Raw genomic sequence first — 21,039 nt, forward strand, 5'->3', positions numbered from 1 at the left:
GAAATTTTAGAAATAGTCCTTCCTCCTGTCTAATACCAACATCAGTCTAATTAGCTAAACAAAGTGGTTTAGAGACAAAGAATCATATCCTACCTTAGAATTTAACTTGACTTCTTGCTACTGTTTTATATGAAAAAGTATCCAGAGCACAGCTGAAGAGGCCAGCAGAACAAAAACAAGTAAGGAAACTGGCTCATATGTCATCTAAAATATGATATGGGCCGTTGATTGGTAAATGACATGTAAATGATATTCAGTGGAACCAAAACAGGAAGAATACTGAAGCAAAACTGTTTCTCAACTGTGTCAACAGATCTTCAACAAGTTCAGTTACTAACATGGAAATTAAATGAAAATACCACCAGGCTACATCCGTTAGACACAAATACAAAGACACAGTTGTGTTCAACATAATAAGTTATTTTAAAAATATGAGTAAAGTAATTTCCTCTGCATTTCTTTATTTAACCTCAAAAACAGTATTTAGATGTCATCCCACAGGTTTTCTGTTGGATTATTCTTCAGGGACTGGGCTGGATGCTCCATGACTTTTATTTTATTGGTCTGGAACCAGGATGCTGCTTGCTATCTGGTGTGTTTGGGGTTGTTGTCTTGTGGGAAAACCCCATTTCAAGGGAATTTTCTCTTAAGAATAAGGTAACATAAGATAAACAGGCCTAATAACAGAGAAACATCTCCATACTGAGACGCATGCACCACGTTGTTTCACTGTCTTGAGCAAGGGCGGACTGGCTATCGGGAATACCAGGACTTTTCCCGGTGGGCCGGTGGGGCCGAACAAAAAACAAAACAAAACAAAAACTTTTAATGCAGTTGGACTGGCCTTTAATGTGTTGACCAATAATAACAGTTCCTCAAGTAAGGCCTGGCCTGGGGTACAGGCCCCCCTCCTCGTATTCATCTTCATCTTCACCAATCAATCATTTGTGCAACAATGGAGAAGAAGTGTAAGGAAGTATCGCAAAAGTTGAGGAAAAAAAAGGCACGCACTACAAGCAGATGCGGCCAAGAAACTGACAAATATGATTTTTTTAACTACATCATCCTCAGCAGCACCTGCAGCTCTAACGTCTGGTGGACAGCATGACCTGGAGGAAGATGCTAGTCAGGTAGGTAGCTGTAATGTGATGACATTTGTCTAGCTTGCTAACTTTACACACAAGGCATTTAGGATAGTTTGGCTGTGAAAAGGTCATTGTGTGGACCAGGCCCAGTCGGTGCTCATTATCCTTTTTTTCTCTTTAGTATGTCGCTTAAAGCTAGTGAGCTAAATGCTACTCTGCTATCCTAATAACTTTGCTAACTCATCAACATTATACTGAATGCCAGTTTTATTCTTTTGTGTAGGTTTTTTTTGGTTAATATTAAAATTGTTACGGCACCTGGCCTTTCTGGATTGGCCTCTGGCCTGTCACTCTACACTTGGATATGCAAATGACACTGTGCCAGTGCTGCCTCAGGATTGGCTGTGGACCAGCAGCTGCAGGTTTTCCCCTTCGCCCCACCGATTGGTCGCTACTGCTCCCGCACTCCCCAGCTGGAAATCATTGAGTGATGCCTTGCCCTTAAATAGGGGGACCTGTCATTGATCATGGCAGCTGTGCCAGTAGGACATAGTTCGTCTCTTGTTTGGTTCTCTGAGCAGTTAGTGAATTGCTTAACAGTTGTAACTGGATAAAACTATGTTTTGTGACCTGTTTGGCTAAGAGCACACTTTGTGACTTTGTGTATAGTTCGGTGTCAGTGGACACTTTAGATTGCTTGATGAGGTTTTGTTACCCTGTTCTGGCTGTTCAACAGACGATTTGCTAAAACAGTGTTAAATTTATAGATTGTAATTAGGGAGCTTCCTCATTAGGAGAGGAGAGAATATATGGGCCACCTTTCGTCAAACTGATTTGACAGGTGGTGTCAACCAATCAGAAGCTGCCACGTCATCACCGGAAGTCCCTCCCTAACCGGAAGTCCCGCCCCCTGCTAGAGACCGGAAGTCCCTCCTTAACCGGAAACTGTGTCATCAACCGGAAGTCCCTCCTTAGGCGGATGCTGCGTCATCAACCGGAAATGTCATCATCAACCGGAAATGTCGCCATCATCCGGAAGCCGCGTCACTGCCAGGATCCCCGCCTCTTCCGCGGTTTTAGAACCAATGAGGAGGGTCGGTCCGGCGAGGGCATGTCAGGGCATGTCTGGGGAAAACAGTCGAAATAAGAAGAGAAGCTGTTTCTTTACAGTAGCAAAGTATGGAGAGAAAAAAAATGGAGAAAAGACGAGAAGCCGAGACTGTAAGCGGAGGCGAAGCGGTTCCTGACCCGAGCAGCGATGAGTTACCGAGGTGCATCAGGGTCGAGAGTACTCCTCCGGTGATCAGTGAGACTGCTGTAACCATCTATGAATCGACGCGCTCGATACCCGGAGCTCCGGTGAAGAGAGTTGTGCATTACCAGAGGGTCCAGATGCCGGCGTCCGTGTCTCTGCGCGACGAATGGTCTCTGGATCCCTACGGAGTGAGCGGCCGGTGGGGGTACGTGTTCAAGTATGAGACGGGAGAACTCTGTATGTACCAGGTGGATGGGAGTGAAACTTTCAGAACTTTACCGAATGTAGCATCCCTGACCTCCAGCGACTGGGGAGTGCTGAAGATAGTGGTCCCGCAGTGGCGTGGAGAGGTTGAGCTAGGCTCCTCGGGTGAATACGAGCATACAGCGGCCTCTCCTCCTAAGCGGCCTAGACCAGGGTTTTCCCCGCGCAATTCAGAGAGGGACGGCGGGGGAAAGCCTCGTTATAGCGCCGTGTGGCAGTCAAAAACCACCACCTCAGGCCGCTGGTTTTTCCGAGCCAGCCTCCGGAGTCTCAGCGATCCGTGGGATCAAGAGCACTTTATTTTGGAGTCCTTTAATTCAGAATGCGGCGTCTTCCAGACGGTGCTGACATTGCCTCACGCTGCCTGGGCTGAAAAAATGGAAGAAAATAGCGACAAGATTAGTACCCTCTTCCGCGACTGTCGCAACTGGAAAGACGCCATATCGGTGAAAAAAAACTTATTTTTGTAGACCACGCCTTCTCGTCCTTCCTCCATTGGCTGTTTTTTCCAACTCCTCCTCCACCTTCGTCCATTGGCTGTTCCTCCGATCCCACCTACCACACGACACGTTCTCATTGGCTCGGGTTCTAGCGGGGGAGGGAGAAAGTCACCTGGCATGATAAAAGAAGCTGCAGCAGGACATTTTTCTTTTAACCTCGATTCTGGAAGGACCCACGATGCAAGAGAGAAAGATGCGTGATACAGCCCGACCCCGCAGCCAGAGATGTCTGACCGAGTTCTTCGATCGGATCCCCTCTCTGTCCGAGAATCCCTCTTCAGTCTTCAACTCCTCCGACTCGAGCGAGTCTGGTGAGTTTTCACCCCGGCGTGGTGCTCACAGCCCGGGGTCGCCAGCCTCGTCTCAGGACTCCGACCGCACACTCTCGCTGCTATCCGGTGTCGGGGTTCTGGGGTACTCTCAGGACTCCGACCGCACACCCTCGCTGCTATCTGGAGCCGGGGGTCTGGGGTACTCTCAGGACGTTGACTGCTCACCCTCGTTGTTATCTGGAGCAGCGGACCTGGGCCACTCTCAGGACACAGAGTGCTCACCCTCGCTGTTGGCAGGAATCAGGGTCGAGGGACACGCTCGGGATCCTGAGCCAGCGCCACCCGCGACGCTGGAGCTGGCCGTGGATGAGGGGTATGAGGGTTCCCTGCATGCATCCTCTACAGGGCCTCAGGATCCTATGTGGTGCAGTTCTGCTGTATCACGGCCCGCTTCTCCTTCCTCATCCGCGGGAGATGTAGAGAGTCTGGAGGACGAGCCGGACGGCTGGGTGTCATCCACGTTCATCAACACTGTAAAGACGGCGGTTCTCCATCTACTCACCAGCGTCCTCCGTAAGTTCCGGGAGGACAACTGTTACGGATGTGAGGTTAACCACCCCAGCCAGAAAGAGCACCAGTGTCTGGACGTGCTTGATGATGACTACTACCGTGACAACTTTCACGGCCTCATGAGAGGTCTCTGCACCCCTCAGTTCATTCCGGCCATTCAACGTCTGTTAATTCTGCGCAACATCCAGTCTGATGACGGTAAAGTCAAAACCGTAGCGGAGACTCTTTTACATGAGCTCAAATCAGTGAGGAGACTTGGTGATATGTATGAGATATTAGATAGACTGGTCGAGCAGGGTGTAGCTAAAATAGAGCAACTTTTAATAGTGAGTGAGTATTGGAGAGGTAATTATTCTTTAAGGGTTTAGGATAAAAGAAAAAAGAAAAAATGGGGAATTACTGGAGAAAACTATCAAAGTATGCTGAGAACTGCATAATCAGCTATCGGCTAATAGAGGTTCTGGAGCAGGTGATTAAAAACAGAGTTTTAGCTCAAAGAGGTGTGGAGGTTGCTACGGCTGAGATAGAAACTCAGAAACTGGAAAACATTTTACACCAAGTTCGTACTCACGCTATTCACAAATCCTGGGAGTCGTTTGTACATCGCACTGTGTGTATAAGCGTTACAAGTTTGTCTGAGACTTTTGAAAACATTGTAAAAGAATGGGTTAAAAGTTCCTGTGATGTAAAACCTATTCATCTGTTCACCCTTTATGCCTTGTTTGTTGACGCAGTGAGTTTCCGTTTACAACACAATCTGCCTGTAAATACCGCGGTTGAACTGCAAAGATTACACGCTGTCATTCACACTCATTTAGAAGATGTGATTTTAGACCATGCTTTAGCGATTATCCAAGCTTAGTTTTCTTTACCTTGAATAAACATGTGTGTTTTTTCTTTTTTTTCTTTGTGATGTTGACTGGAAATAAAAAAGAATAGATAAAAAAAAAAGGGTGCTGTTTGTACACCGCCATGTGTGTATAAGCGGTACAAGTTTGTCCGAGAGGTTGATATTTCCTTTAAAGTAACACCTATTCATATTTTGCTTGAATGTATGCTTATTTTTTTATATGCTGTTGAGTGAAAAAAATAAAAAGAAAAAGAAAACACAATAAAGAAGCGTTCTCGTTTCTCTTTTTCCCAGTAAAACCTTAGAGCTTGCGGAAGGTGGGATGGCTGAGAATAAGGTCATGAAAAGAATCTATTACAACCCGGCCCATCCGGGTAGTCTGGGCGGTGTGGGTAGGCTCCAGAGGGGGGTGCAAGATGAAACGGGGGAGAAAGTTAAAGTTGATAAAGTCAGAGATTTCCTAGCAGAGCAGGATGCTTACACCCTCCATAAACCGGCCAGAATCCATTTTTCTAGAAACAGAGTTTTTGTCTCTTGCCCTTTAAGTCAGTTTCAGGCCGATCTATGTGATATGCGAGCCTTAGCCGAACATAACGACGGTTTTAATTATATGTTAACGGTCATAGACGTATTTTCAAAAAGGGCTTACGTGCGCGCCTTGAAGAAAAAAACTGCCGACGAGGTGGTGAGGGCTTTCGAATCGGTCTTCAGAGACAGTCAGATACCTAAAAAGTTACAAACAGATTCTGGTAAAAAATTTTTCAATAAAAGTTTCGAAGGTCTGATGAAGAAACACGGGATCGTGCATTTTGCCACAGCAAGCGACCTCAAAGCGTCAGTGGTGGAGAGATTTAACCGAACGTTAAAAACTAGAATGTGGAGATATTTTACAGCCAAAAACACGCGGCGATACATCGACGTCCTACAGGATTTGGTGAAGAGTTATAACAGCAGCTATCACCAGAGTATCAAAATGACACCCATGCAGGTCACCTCGGAGAACACCTCTCAAGTGTTTCAGAATCTTTACGGCGCGTCTTCAGCCAGGCGTCCAAAAGCGCTGAAGTTTAAGAAGGGGGATCTTGTTAGAATATCCAAGCTTAGAGGGGTATTTGATAAAAAGTATGAGCAGAGTTTTACCGATGAGGTGTTTACAGTCTCCGAGTGTATTCCGCGCACTCCGCCCGTATACAGACTTAATGATTTCGACGCCGAACCCATAGCAGGTTCATTTTACGAAGCCGAGCTGCAAAAAGTAAAAATGTCTAAAGACAGACCTTATCACGTGGAGGAAATTCTGAAGGAGCGCACCGTCGAGGGTGAAAAGCAGGTTTTAGTACGGTGGAAGAGCTGGCCGCTGAAATTCTGCAGTTGGGTCAAGAGGTCGGATCTCTTAAATGCCTGAAAAGAGAGGGGTACGGAGGGTTGGTCCTTCATTCCTGGCACGTCGGCGTCATGAATCTATCGAGCGAGGAGGGGTTTTAATTGACCCTTCCCTCCAACGCCAGCGCCGGTTTGTTTAAAGACAACACTATTTCATGCTACACCGTGGATCTGGCAAAAGCCATAGAGCTGAGTGGAGAATGGATGGTGGGTCTGTGTGAAATTGTTTACCCCCGAACGTGGTATAATCTACCGCCGGACGCTGCTTTCATCGAGTTAATGAAGATGAGCGAGGAAGGAAGGTCCGACAAAGCTTCACGAAAGCAGCACCAAGTACTGGTTAGTGTGAAATTCAGCAGAGGCGGATATTACGCTCGTCAGAAAGACCTCCTGGATCAGTTAGTCCCGGCGCTCAGAAAGCACAACCCCTCAGCAGACGCGTCTTATAACGAGGTGAGCAAACGCATAGATTTTAGAGGGGATGGTCAGTACAGAATCCGTCCCTACCCGCCCCTGGCATACATACTAAGTTTAAAAGCGAACGAATGGTGGACTCTCTCTAACCGGGCGGCCCCTTACCCCAGCGATCTCAGAACGGGGATATATAACCTCTTTGTCTACACGGATCTTATTCAGTTCCAAAATATCGGGGACACCTACGCTCCACTCCTTGACGTGGTGATGGTTGAAGGAGATTACGGAGACGTGGTGAACATCAGATACAATAAGGTGCATTACGTTCCCCTGTCAAAGAGTTACATCAAGAGTATACGCATCGAGATTAAAACGGATCGTGACAGACCTGTAGATTTTATGTACGGGAAGACAATCATCAAATTACATTTCAAACCAATCGCGCATCAGCGCTCTGTATAAACTCCGTTACTTTGGACATGTCTCTCATAGGACTGAGACAGGACCCGCGGCGCTTTATCAGTTATTATGATAGCCAAGTAGGGGGTGCTCTTCCTTCTTTTTCGGGCGCACCTGTAATGTACGGGAGAGGAATCGGCTCTATATTTTCAAAATTGTTTCGTTTTGTCAGCCCTCTGCTGAAGAAAGGTTTCGCCATTGCTAAGCCTCATCTTAAATCAGCTGCAAAGAATATAGCCACGGACATTGTCGGCCAGACCGTGGGGAAGATGATGGGGCCAAGGGATCAGGAGGGTGCCGGCGGCATCATGGTCTTATCCCGCAGACCAAAGAGGCGACCGCCAGGGGAGCGTGTTTCCACCACACGCTCTAAAAAGCGCAGGACACGTACAAAGAGAAAATCAGTCGGAGGAGGCAGCCGTAAGGCGCGGAAGTCCTCCCACAGCACAGAAATATTTTAAGTTCATCTTACTCTTCTTTTTAAATTATTTTTAATTTCATTTAGCCTTTTCTAAACCATCATGGCCCTTTTACACCAGAAATCGGCTGAGTGCAGTCTCGCCGAGCTCGACCTGTTCTCCGCACCGATGACGCAGCTCTCTATTGAAGATAAGATTTATACAGAAATTACGCCTCTTTCAGCTATTACCGACGGCGGACCGATCGAATTTTTTATTCCAGGGGATGGGGATAAATATCTGGATCTGAACGACACTTTGCTGCTTCTCCGCGTCAAGATCACCAACGCCGATCACACTAACCTGGCAAATGATGCTGCGGTGGGCCTCATTAATTATCCTCTAAATACCATCTTCAGCCAGTGCGATGTAATTCTGGGGGATAGATTGATTTCGCAGAGCAGCACCACCCATCCTTACAGAGCCATGATTGAAACTCTGCTAAACTTCTCCTACGACACGTTGAAGAGTCAATTTCTAGCGGCTCTTTTCATCAAAGATACCGCCGGTGCTGTAGACTCTATAGTGCCCAATAACGGCCCTAACAGGGGGTTAAACCAGAGAGCGACCTTTACCGCGAACTCGTGAGAACTACAGCTGCTCGGTCCTCTTCACGGCGATATTTTTTTCTGCGAAAGACTGCTGCTGAACTCGGTGGATTTGAGAATAAAATTGACCCGAGCCAGCGACCATTTCCGCCTCATGGCGGCCAGGGACTCCACTTTCCGTCTGAACATTTTAGGAGCTTCTCTATTCGTCAAAAAAGTTACAGTTTCTCCAGCAGTGCGATTAGGCCACTCTGCGGCCTTATTGAAAGGAAATGCGCTATACCCCCTCTCACGAGTTAACGTAAAGACTTACTCGATCCCTGAGAATTCCAGGATATGTAACCAGGAAAATCTATTTCTGGGGGTCATACCCAAATACGTGGTGCTCGCCATGGTGGATCACGAGGCCTTCACGGGGAGGAGAGATCTTTCGCCATTTAATTTCATCCATAACGACGTGGAGTATTTAGCTTTATGTCAGGATGGGAGACAGATCCCTGCAAAGGCATTCCAGCCCCAATTTAATCAGGGGATTTCAGTCAGAGAGTTTTACAGCATGTTTATCGCTACGGGTCGACACCTAAAGGATTTACCGCTGAGCATCGACCGTGAAGATTTTAACAACGGGTACTCGCTGTTTGTGTTTAATCTTACCCCGGCTGAGGACACCGACGCTCTCTCCCCCATACCCACCGGTAACCTGAGACTGGAAATGGGATTCAGAGCCCCTTTACCCCAGACGACGACATTAATCGTGTACGCCTGCTACGATTCCATTCTGGAGATAAACTCCAAAAGACAAGTGCTGGTGGATTATTACTGAGCAGGTGTGAAGAGAAAATGAATAACCACCAACTCGAGATTCTTCTGCGTCATCTACTAGGGGGAGATGTTTTCTGTGGGGTGTGGGCCTCTGATCAGCTACAGTCGCTGACTCATGACTTTAAACCACCCGCCTACCTCATAGTGAACACACACCCTGCGCACCTGCCCGGAGAGCACTGGCTTTCTCTGACCCTGGAGCAGGCCGGGGTCGCTACCTTCTTTGACTCTTATGGTCTCCCTCCAGACTTTACTCATTATCCCTCCAGCATTCTACAATTTCTGGAGGACCGCTCGCAGAAAATCACGTATCACAATCTTCAGCTTCAGCACCCCCTGTCTACCACATGCGGACATCACTGTGTTTATTATCTCTGCCACAGAGCCTGCCGTTTATCTTTTAAACAAGTATTATCCCTGTATCACGCTGATGAGTTAAGAAATGATCTAGAGGTATTCAACTTTGTAAAGAAATATGAGGGTTGTATCAGAAAACAGCGCTCACGGTGTTTTAATCACCAGACTTGCTCTCTACAAATGTTTAAAGACTGCTACAGACTCTAATTCTTTTTTATTTTAAATTTGGTATTCTGTCGATGTTTAGCTTCTAAGTATATCTTTCAATATCCATTTATAAACTTTTTTATTTTACCATTGTCTTTTCTGTAACAAGAAAAATAGATACTGGAACGGAGAATAATGCGATGAATAAAGGTTTTATTAAGAAAGGCAGAAAAACTTTTACTCGTCTTTTTTTTAAAAAAAAAATACACACATGCATACATCTTTAATTTCACGGAGTAAAGTTTATCCAGGATGTTGGTTTTACAGTTTTACGCCGGGTCCTCCCTATTTCATCTTTAGGGGCAGAGCTCTCAGCTTTTTGCTGAGCTTTTTGCTGAGCTTTCTCCAGCGGCGAGCTCCACTCTGGTGATAAAATAATTTTCTTCTTCTTTCTCCCACGTCCGGAGGTCCGCATGCTTGAATCTTCTGACTCGCCAGTTTTCAGAAGTCTGTATTGCTCACACGCTTCAGGATTAGTCACGGACGACAAAGGGATGTTGAGCTCCTTCAGAGTACTCAGAAAAGTCATCCAACCTCTTGGCTCAGGGGCTTGAGATTTTTTTTTAAAGGAACGCGTGAGGTTTTTCAATAAATCCATCATGTGCGAGCCTTCCACAATCTGCCCCCTATGAACAAACTCCCCTTTTGAAGTCCATCTGCCGTTACTCCCGATTAGCTTCTTTATAACGTATTCAGCGTTTCTGCGATCCCTCCGGGGGAGGTTTTTCAATACATCACTAGCTATTTCATCCAGATCGGTCTGTCCGGATGCAGGAAGATGCCGTCCGATCTCAGGTCCATTTTCGGACTCAGGTGGAGGTTGGGTAGGATGCTGCTCGTCTGCAGACTCGCGGCGTAAAGTCAGAGTAACTCGGGCGTCATCCTTCAGACCTTGCTTGATTAGTGTGAGATATCTTTGGAGCAGAGCGTCATATCGTTTTACCTTCTCATAAGAACTCAGACCCGGCTCGTTTAATATCGCTCTCATCTTCTCATCCAGATCATTTTCAGCCGTCTGTCTAATAGTCGCCTCTGGCTGCGTCAGATTTAATCGGTTCAATTGTTGGGGTGAAATGAGGAACATCTTCTGTGAGGTCTTCAGAGACATTTTCCTTTCTTTAATTATCTTCTAATGATCCCTCCTAAAAGATTCCCCAGGATAGGAATGGCCGCAGAAAGCAGCGGCAGAATAAAACCACCCGACTGCCTGTTTAGGGCCTGCCTCTTGCGTTTTACCCCAGTTTTTTTATCTGCCAGCAGTTTGATAATTCTCTTTTGTCTCTTCAGTTTTTTATATTGGCATGAGGTTAGAGGAATGTTCCCTTTCAAAAGATTTAAAGCAATCTCGCTCAGAGCGTGAAGAAAGTCAGGCGAGCAGTGAGTCAGAATCTCCTTACGTTTCCGCGGCGCTGCGTGGTACAGAGCTCTGAGTAATGGTGCGTTCCTTTTTATGCGCGCAGACATGTTGATGATGATGATGGTGAGTTACTTAGATTTGGGTACGTAAACAGCCGGCCACTGACCCGGAAGTATACCCGTTCTCAGCCTGTACCGTTCTGGACAGGTCGGGGTGAGATCCAGGATTAAATACCCCCGGGGATCTCTGGTTGCATCTTCAAAACTCTCCAGAAAATAGGCTTTTTGTGTGGGGAAGATCTGATGAGCCAATATTTTCATCTGTAATTTATCACGAGGGTTTTTAAAAAGCACCATGTAGTTTGTATTTAAACTAATGGTGCGGCTGTATTTACCCTGATGAAATACATTCTGAGTGAGCAAAAATACACTCATATTTCTATGATGTCTATATTGCGTGAAAATCTTCACCACCTCCTGATGCTCACCTGCTTGGAAAATGACGTCATCAAGTATGATCAGATGATGCTGATCTGAGGGGAACAGATCTTCATTCTCAAATGATTCAGGCAATCCTTGTACAAATTTAATTCTTTTATTAAACTTCATCATCTCAGTATACATAGGCTGGAAAGATGTGTAAATCCATACCACATTAGAGGGTTCAGCATCCATCACACAACTGACATTTTCCAACACATTTTTTACAAAAAAAGTTTTTCCACATCCTGAAGGACCGACAACCATACAAGAAAATGGTGTTTTCAGTCTGGACTCAAATAAGTCAACCTCCTCTGTAACAGTAGGGTGCGTCATTTTTTTCCCCCCTGTTTAATACCCGAAAGGCAGAGTGGTGCCGTCAGGAAAGAGGCGTCTTTTGTCATACACCACGCAAAACTTTTTTTCAAATGTGGAGTTTTTCACCTGAAAGGTCTTTTTGTCGCGTCTGATGGTGTGCTGCGGAGCCTCGATCACACCCTCTCCAGAACCACCGCCGATGCTGCTGCTGGTGAGATAACCTTCAACTAGATCTCTTACGCTGTCAAAGCTGATGCGTTCGCTGCATTCCCGAGTCTGCGTGATGCCCTTCATGCGCAAAACAACTTTCTTGCGCTCACGAGTCTGATAAGCATAACTCTTGGGCCCAGCAGCCGCATATTCCTGAATGGTGTCTCCATCCAGCTCATCAGTGAGATCTCTCAGGTAATTTCCGAGCTGCAGGGGAGCTTCATCATTTTTGACCACATAAATCAGGCTATCTGTGTCGGTATAGAGGACACGTTCCTGGACCCGTTCTAGATAACCGTACAACTTCAGGCGAGCGTAGGCAGTGGTAAAAGCAGCAATGAACACGTTGCTGGTCTTACCTGGAGGGATGACGGTGCGGTCACAGTATTTCCACTGAACCATCGCTGTTTTCTCATTCAGAAAGGTGAAATATTCCACCTTGTATGAACCTGAAAACATGAAGCTGAAAAATCTTTCAGGCTCGCTGACAAGCTCGCTGTGAACCAGATGGTTCCTCTGAGCAAATTTGCCCCAGAAGGAGTTTAAAGAGATCTTCGCTGTCTGGCGTTTTGCCGGGTTCACCTCAATCTTGTCAGCATCTAGTCGAATACCCTGATGCGTCTCATAATCCCTGATGTAAGCCTCTCTGCTCGCCTGATCAGTCGACTTGGGCGGGTAGCCGGATGCTTCCTGCTTGTTTTTGAGGAAGGTCCGGATGTAGCCCTGGAAAATAGTGTCGCTGTGGTTCTCAAAGTGCCAGACTTCGGTGATTTTACTCACTGTGTAACCGAGCTCTAGAGCTTTGTTAAACTCGGCAGTCACCCAGACCCCCGTTAGCGCTCTTCCTTCATCATCGTGAGTGCAAGGGCCTGCCTGATTGTTAATTTCGGCGCATGTACGGCAGAGGGTGAACACCAGTTTATCACGAGCCGTCTTGTATGGTAAAACGGGGAAAAACAGACGACGCGGCGGGTTGACTACGGCTCTGATAAACCCGAAGTAACTCTGCGGTGCAGCAAAGTCGCGTGTGATGATGACAGGGTGGCCGAGCGGGTATGGGTAGCTGAAATTGACGTACAGGTACAACGACGTGACATCTACGTAACGCACGGTCTCATCAGGAGCAGCCGTGTACCGCAGCCTCACCTCGCAGGTCCTCCCTCCAAACAGCGCCTGTCTCGGTGAGAGCGGTTCAGGGGGTTTAAACGCGCTCATGAATGCTCTCACCTCCGGGTTCTCCCTCTTCATCCTCATCCATTCATGCTCCCACACGACCACTACGCGCATTCCATAAACTGACTCCAGCATGCGACATCTCTGCTCAGTAGCATCACGCAGCTCCCCGTAGGGGACCCCGCTGAGAGGAGAAACTGCATGCGCATCAAAACACTCACCACACCCGTGAAATTCACAACCCATAAACTCATAAGCGTATTTCACACCGCCGATTTCTGCATATCCGTCAACGTGGAAGGGGCCCACTTTTTTCTCACCGCCTCTTAAAGCGTGTTGAATGTGAGCGGAGCTGCTGTGTGCAACCCACTCGAGCCACTGAATCGACGCGTTTGAAAAGCGTTTACATTGCCTCCTGTAATCATCTGGTGACGGTATAGCCAGCGTTTTGGGTGACAAATAGTTTGTCCTGAAGACTTTCATGCATGCTGAAGCAATCGTGATACAGCTGAATGGGTCCACACCGGTGTCGTTGAGGAACTGTTCACGGAACTTTACACAACCCTGAGAGAGAATATCCACATCATTTTGACAATAATGCAGAGCCTCCTTCTGAAAGTTGAAAGTCCCCTGACAGACCTCCCTGTACCAGGTGTAAAACTCAACCTGCTCGCGCTGAGACATGCTGTCTACAGCATAATCAGCGGGGGGAGGGAAAGCCCCTACATAATGTAAATGCTCCTCGGAGCTGAATTTATGAGGAAAATAGCCTTTAGAAGAATCAGGAAACCCTAGAGATTTCGGCATCTGACTAAGACGCATTGTTAGAAAAGAGAGGGAGTCAATGAATCTCAATTGGTAGTCAGGGTCTGTAAAGCAGAGAATCTTACTTCCCTGCATGATTAGAGCCGGCTGCAGCCCTAACTCGATCATTCCGTTCATAACCAGATAACCATCAAATCCCCTGGAGTTGTGTGCGATTAAGGTGGACCCCCGATACAGCGGTCTCCTAAAATGCAGGAGGAATTGTCTGACGCAATCTAGCCCGTATGATACCCACTGGACACCCTGCAGTGTCTTTGTACACACTAGAAATGGAACATGTACATCCTGACTGTTAGGAAAAGTTTCAAAGTCATAAAATATTAGTTTTGTGGTGTGTTGTGTGACGACGGGGAGAGGTTGAATATAACACTGATGTTCGTCACCCGCAGCGTCGGGCTCGGCCGGCAATTTCTCACCACAGATGTTGCATTTTAGACGCGGGCAGGTGTGAGGACGCGCTCCATCCCCCGCAGAAACGGTGTAGAGCATCTGGCATTTTAGACAGCGTTTTATCGTCGAACAAATACTAGCCTGAGGAGTTTGAGCTGAGGAAGATGAGCAGGGTCTAGACTCTTTATGCCTCCTAAAACAGGAAGAGTTTCGACATGTTCTGTTACAGTCAGAGCACGGCACTGCGGTGAGCTGCTCCTGGGTACAGGAGGGCGCATTGCAGACAGAGCAGTATCCTCTACAGATGTGGCTGTGCGGTTTCTCATAACATTTATAACAAAAATTGCAGATGTATTTAACACCGATAAAACAGCGAAGATTTTTTATACCGTAGTAATGACTCTGTAATAGGAGGAGAAAGAGAGGATTAGAGCGGTCCGGGAAATCAGTTTCAAAATGCGATAAGGGGCGGTTGTCGGGCGTTCTGTAAAAGATTACAATTTTCCGGTTCAGGATTTTTTCAAATTTTTCTATGTCACTGAACGTGACAGGTGTCTGATCATCCATCCCGGCCAGGCTCTGCAGCTCTTTACCGCGCGACACAGCCTGGTAATCTGTGAGGTTTGGATCTAGCAGATGAGCTACGCTGATGGCAAAGCATAGCTGATCCCCTCTATTATCCACAACGTACAGATGGCGTCTTTTTTTATTAATAATTTCACAGTCTAGAGTTTTTTCCAATTTCCGTTTAGCACCGCCTGATGGATTGACAATGATTTGTGCAATAAATTCTAAGCGCGAGTCCGATGTCATACTTTCATTAGACTGGACCATGCGTTCTAACAAATCATCAAAAGCGGTTGTAATTTCATCTACGTTCGGATCATTGATGGCTAGTGAAAAGTGACTATGATTATTTTCACTCCGTACTTCTAACTGTACTACATCGTTACGTCTAACCACCGCTGATACTTCAGCAGCCAGATCTGAGAGGATACGACTGATGTCCGTGTAAAATTGAGCGAGGTCTGGCGTATCGCGAACCGGTATGTTTAAGACACGTCTTATTTCGCGATTATTAAAACGCTCGCGGGTGACCGGTATTGGAGGATTTTCAGCCGATTGTGAAGAAGAAGATGCGACCTCTTCACTCGTCTGGAGATCTCCTCCACCGTGCTGAGTGGTGGCTGTCGGATTTAATGACGCGGGTGTGATGTCTTCCTCGGAGCCTGAATCGGAGGTTTGCTCTTCAAAGCTGGCTTCAGAATCCTGAGTTGAAGGCAGCTCCTCGGAATCGTCATCAGAATCTAAAGACATCTGCGTATAAATGATTTCAGAATCTGCAGATGACTCTTCAGAGCTGGTTTCAGAATCAGAATCTGAAAACAAACCCGCGGCCTGGTTCATAAAGTTCATGACATGCAGTAGTTCAACAGGTATGGGTGATTGTGTCTCGCGGTAGCCGGGTGAGGGGGGAGAGGACGGCGCAGAATCACTATGCAGCAAGACTTCTCCCATCTCATCTAAGTGTGAAGGTTGAATCAATGGAGCAGGTTCTGGAGAAGCTGGAGAGGGTAGCGGGGAATCGATGTGGAGCAAGGCATTATCTATTAAATCAAAGTGTGAAGCAGGTTCTGAAGAGTGAGGATTTTCAGGCGCGTTACTGCCTTCATTTAACGATGGTGCAGGGGGAATCTGATTTAAAGCATCTACGAGCTGCTGTAATGCATCCATGCTTTATGCACAAAAATAAATGACACACCTTACTGATACACAGCTAAAGGAGATCGCTCAGTTTTCTCAGAACCTCCATAAAAGTGAGTCCAAGCTGAAGAAAAGCATCCAGCGCTGACGCAGGTGTTGCTCCAGGGGTGTGACGCCCTGCGGTCCTCAGGTGTGGAGTGGCTGCAAGGAGAGAGCGCAGTCGCTGCTGTCTTCGGCGTCTGCGACGTTGTCTTTCCAGAGCTGCACGAAATACAGAAAAAGTACTTAAAATAAATCTCTCCACTCTAAAAGTAAATAAATGAATAACGGAATAACTTATTATTGAGTGAAAAATTCTACCTCTATTCAAACGGTTTGCAGCAGATAAATCAGCTGTTTGGCTCTGTCTCCTGCTCCTCCTCAACCTCTCTGTAAAGGGATGAATGAATGAATCAGATCTTGCTACATCGGAATTATTATAGAGTAATTATTCGTACAAAGCATTTTTAAAGATAAAAAATAGGTTTAAATAAAATCACCTTCAGCCCGTTTTCTTCTTCTCTCTGACCCAGGGCTCAGTACGGGCTCCGACACAGCAGCACCTTTTAAAAAATAAATAAATAGAAATTTCAATGAACCACCGATCCTCTAGGCAGCGCTGTCTCTGAAACATGCCTGTCAGATAGCACGAGAAAGAGTCTCTCTCCGGAATACGCGTCACTCAGTGACGCGTTATCCGGATCCAATATGGCTGCATTAACCGTTTAGCTCATGGATGTATTATAGGAACTGGATAATGGACTGAACAATGGCGGCACACCGATTTTTCCCAGTGGCCACTCGTGGTACTGCAACAAAAAATCCCATGGGGCCCAAAAAGCATTTTTCCCATAGGCCACAATGGTAAAAGACACGGCTGTAAAACTGTTGACAGGACGTCTTCAGCTTTAAACACAGCTAATTACTAATCTTTCTATTCAATATTTTTAATTCATGGACATTTAATCCGTCAATTATTTTTCAAAAGGCCATAAAAGCCACAGAAAAGTCTCTATTTCTCCGGTGACGTCACGGCTGTGCACATGCACTGCCGAAGCGCGGTCATGCTGTGTCGGGAGCGAGGAGGACGGCTGTTGACTTCAAAAGCTGTTCGTAAAAGTTAAGTTAAAGTTAAGTTTCTTTTTTCTGATATCGAGTAACTTAATACATTTGTATTCTTAATGTTTGATATTACATGCATGATAGTTCCTGTTTTTAAACGTATTGTGACCTAAATCCTAATTAGCTCTAGGTTGTAGTTACGACCACCTGTTTAAACCACCTGATAGTGCGTTTTACTGGTTTATTTTATGTAAAGAGAGATTCAGCCCATGAATAGATCGGGGAAAGTGAGGGTGGCTTTTTTTTTTTATTTGTTAATTTCTTATATTTTGGTTCATATTAGTTCACTTTTTGTTAAGTAGTTTAATCACACTGTTCACCCAGAGGGCAATAGAATTTTTTTTAATTAAAATATTTTGTCTTATGAGCTGCTATTCTATTTTCGTTAGTTCAAATAAAATATGAATAACAGTCTTGACGCATCGCTGTCAGTGATATTTTGTTATACATATACAGTTAAATATTTTGGGAGTGTTGAGCCATTTCATGACAGCGACACAATGTCGCCAAGTTAGGTAAAATAGCCTACAAAACCATTTTCAATCCCTAACGGAAATCACGATACATAAAATACATAACTACATAATAAATATAGAATGGTGATAACCCAAGTGGCCTAGTTTTCCTTAACATAGTCCTCAGTTTAAACAAAGTTTTTTTTTCTTTGTCAATTAAAAAACTGCAGCATTTAACAAAGTGGAATCCGGCAAAACACAAGAAAGGAACATTTTAAGAGACACAATTGATAATCTTGGTGTCATCCAGGGAATAGCACAAAAATAAAGAGAATATGCATGGGTAGCACAATGAAATAATGCATTAACAAGGACTTCTAACATTTATTACAAAAGACGTGCCTGAAATTATTCATGAATAAAGGTAGGAATTGTAAGTCATCGTGAAAATTTGACACGGGATTATACAAATAAACAATATAGACTGACTTATATTGGGCTATTACGAATCCCATATAGAAATTCATCAGATTAAAACAAACCATCATTTTAACAATTACTACACAACTTTTTCCACGTATATTATATCATTACTTTACATCGAGGTCCGATCGTGTGCCGTAGAAAATCATCATCTGAGTTTGTACAGCTCTCATACTGCAGATTAATGTCGTGACCGCGCGTCGCTGGATCAGGTCACTGGGCTGCGCATTGCTCGTTCACAGTGACGTGAAGCATGATGGGAGGTGACACTACTGCGCATGCTCTATGGGCCCAATATGCGGAAGTAACCCGGAAGCCTGAGAACTTTTTCGGCGTATGCGCTGGGTGAGCAACTTCCATAGAAATGAATGGGCCGCCATTTTCAGTCCGTTATCCAGTTCCTATAATACATCCATGGTTTAGCTGAGCGTAGTAAGTTACATTAAACTTCGTAAAAGTAAAAAAATAAATAAAAAAAGCAAACTTTTTTTTTTGTTTTTTTTTTTTTAACAACGTTTTATTGAAGAAAAATACAAATATACAGCAAATATATCATTCCAGAAATTTACACAAAATAATACGAAATGAGCAAGTACAACAACAACAAGAACATAGACAAAAAAAAAAAAACTTATAAAAAAAAAAAAAAAAAAAAAACCCCATCAAATAAATTAAAGATTAAATTACAGGGCCATTTCAAATTAAATCAAATGTATCAAGTAAAGCAGATAATTTAAGGGCTTTCTTCTCTTTAACATGTTTTAAGGATGTGCTCAATAGGATTAACTCGTTCTTCCAGTGAGCCAAGCAAGGCTTGGTCTTAAAATATCTACATTTATGAATGAAGAACTTTCCAAATAACAAAAGATAATTAAGAACAAAATCCACATTTTTATTACCATCAGGAACACCAAAGAAAATTGTCTTCATAGACAAAGGAAAAATAATCTTCTTGGACAACAGCCAACTTTGCATCTCACCCCAAAATGTCTGCACCACCTCACAATGAAAAAACAGATGCTCTAAAGTTTCAATGTCCTTTTCACAGAAGACACAGTTATTCCGATCAAAATTAAATTTTAATCTCAAGAATTCATTCGTTGGGTAGATTTCGTTCAAAACTTTGAAGTTGACCTCCTTAGCTTTAGGTGGGAGTGGAAAGGAGATGTAATTTTTCCTTATCTTCCTTATTGTCTCAGAATTAAATTCTTTAAGCAGAAACATTCTTTTAATTGGGTGAGGGTAAAGTTTTTTTAACAAGATCTTTCTGAGAATTTTGTTGGTGCACTTAAAATCACACAAATCTAACCCATCAATACAGAGCTGTCTAAGTGTCGGAGAAACTGCCGAGTATTGAATATCTTCTCTAACCATTGACCTCAGAGAGAGCGGTATAGCTTTTAAAATTCTATTATATTGCTTAACATCACATTGAATTTGAAATTTTTTACAGAAGTTCTCATATTGTAGGATATTACCAGAATCATCCATAAATTGTGCGGTCGCCCATATACCTTTGGATTTCCATCCCTCTACATACACAGATTTTTTTCCGATCAATATGTACCTGTTATTCCACACAGGTGTATTATGTGGAGTGAAATTATGACTATAAATTAACTTCCAATAAAGAAGGACTTGTTGATGAAAGGCAGAAAGCTTAACTGGTAATGAGCTGCACTCAAAATCACACTTTAGAAGAAAGTCTATCCCACCCATCTTTTTGAAAATCATATTAGGGACAATAAACCAAAAGGAATTTCTATTAGTTAGATAATTTTTTAACCACTTTAGTTTTAGAACCCCATTCATAATGTCAAAATCAATAGCATTTAAACCCCCATCCTCATAACTTTTGATCATGTCTATTTTCCTGATATATTGACATCTATTTCTCCAAATGAATTGAAAATTAACAGTATTTATCTTTTTAATCATTCTTGTAGAGATAGGAAGGGAAAAGGCTGGGTAAATAAGTCTAGATAAACTATCCATTTTCGATAGTAAAACTCTTCCAAAAATTGAAATGTCTCTTTGCAGCCACCTGTCCAGAATTGATTTACACTTCTCCACATTTTTACAGACATTCAAATTTTCAGTTGTTATTTTGTCTTTAGATAGAACAATTCCCAAGTATTTCACTTCCTTTTTAATCTTTATATTATAAAGGGAGTCTAAATCACAATCTTGTAATGCCAGAATTTCACATTTATTCAAATTTAGTTGCAAACCAGAGGCCTTCGAGAATTGGGTAATAGAATGCAAAGCTAAGGGAATTTGATTTTTATTTTTAAGGAACAGAGTCGTGTCATCAGCTAGCTGACTTATAATAATTTGTTTGTCCATTACTTTTAATCCTTCAATACAACTCGTTTTAATTAGAATAGAAAGCATCTCTGCTACCATAACGAACAATAGTGGAGAGGTACCACAACCTTGGCGAATTCCTCTTTTAATGTTAAATCTTGTACATGTGCCCTGACCTAAAGCCACAGAGCTGTTAATTCCATTATATAGCATACCAATAGTCTTGATAAATTTACTCCCAAAACCAAAATGGAGTAATGTTTTCAGAATGAAATCATGTTCAACAGAGTCAAATGCTTTGTAAAAATCAAGAAATAAAATAAATCCTCTTATTTGAATCACTTGACTATAATCTAGCAAATCTAATACAAGTCTAATATTATTATGAATTGACCGACCTTTCAAAAAACCAGATTGCGTTTCCGTAATTATAGAAGCTATTCCATCTTTCAGTCTTGCTGCTATTACTCCAGAAAGAATCTTATAATCTGTGTTAAGAAGAGTGATGGGTCTCAGGTTATCCAAAAGCCTTTTGTCCTTTCCGGGTTTGGGAATTAAGGTGATTAAGCCCTGTTTCATAGTTGACATTAATTCTTCTTTCTCTATACATTCTTTTAAAGCTTCAAATAAGAAATCTCTTAATTCCTTCCAAAAGAACTGATAAAAGTTTGTTGTGAGCCCATCTGTTCCGGGGGATTTGTTCGAAGCCATTTTTGAAATAACCGAGTCCATC

At 44.0% G+C, this 21,039-nt stretch overlaps 1 protein-coding gene across 1 annotated transcript in view; it reads right to left on the minus strand.

Annotated features, from left to right (window-relative positions):
• Positions 1–146, minus strand: part of LOC121634287 (adhesion G-protein coupled receptor G2-like) — a 34,589-nt gene extending 34,443 nt beyond the window's left edge. The window contains exon 1 of the mRNA XM_041976859.1: positions 94–146. The gene's annotated coding sequence lies outside the window, so the exon portion shown is untranslated. The remainder of the gene's footprint in view (positions 1–93) is intronic.
• Between the last annotated feature and the right edge of the window lie 20,893 nt (positions 147–21,039).

This window comes from Melanotaenia boesemani, chromosome 1, assembly GCF_017639745.1.
Source record: "Melanotaenia boesemani isolate fMelBoe1 chromosome 1, fMelBoe1.pri, whole genome shotgun sequence".
In the NCBI taxonomy this organism is placed as follows: Eukaryota; Metazoa; Chordata; class Actinopteri; order Atheriniformes; family Melanotaeniidae; genus Melanotaenia; species Melanotaenia boesemani.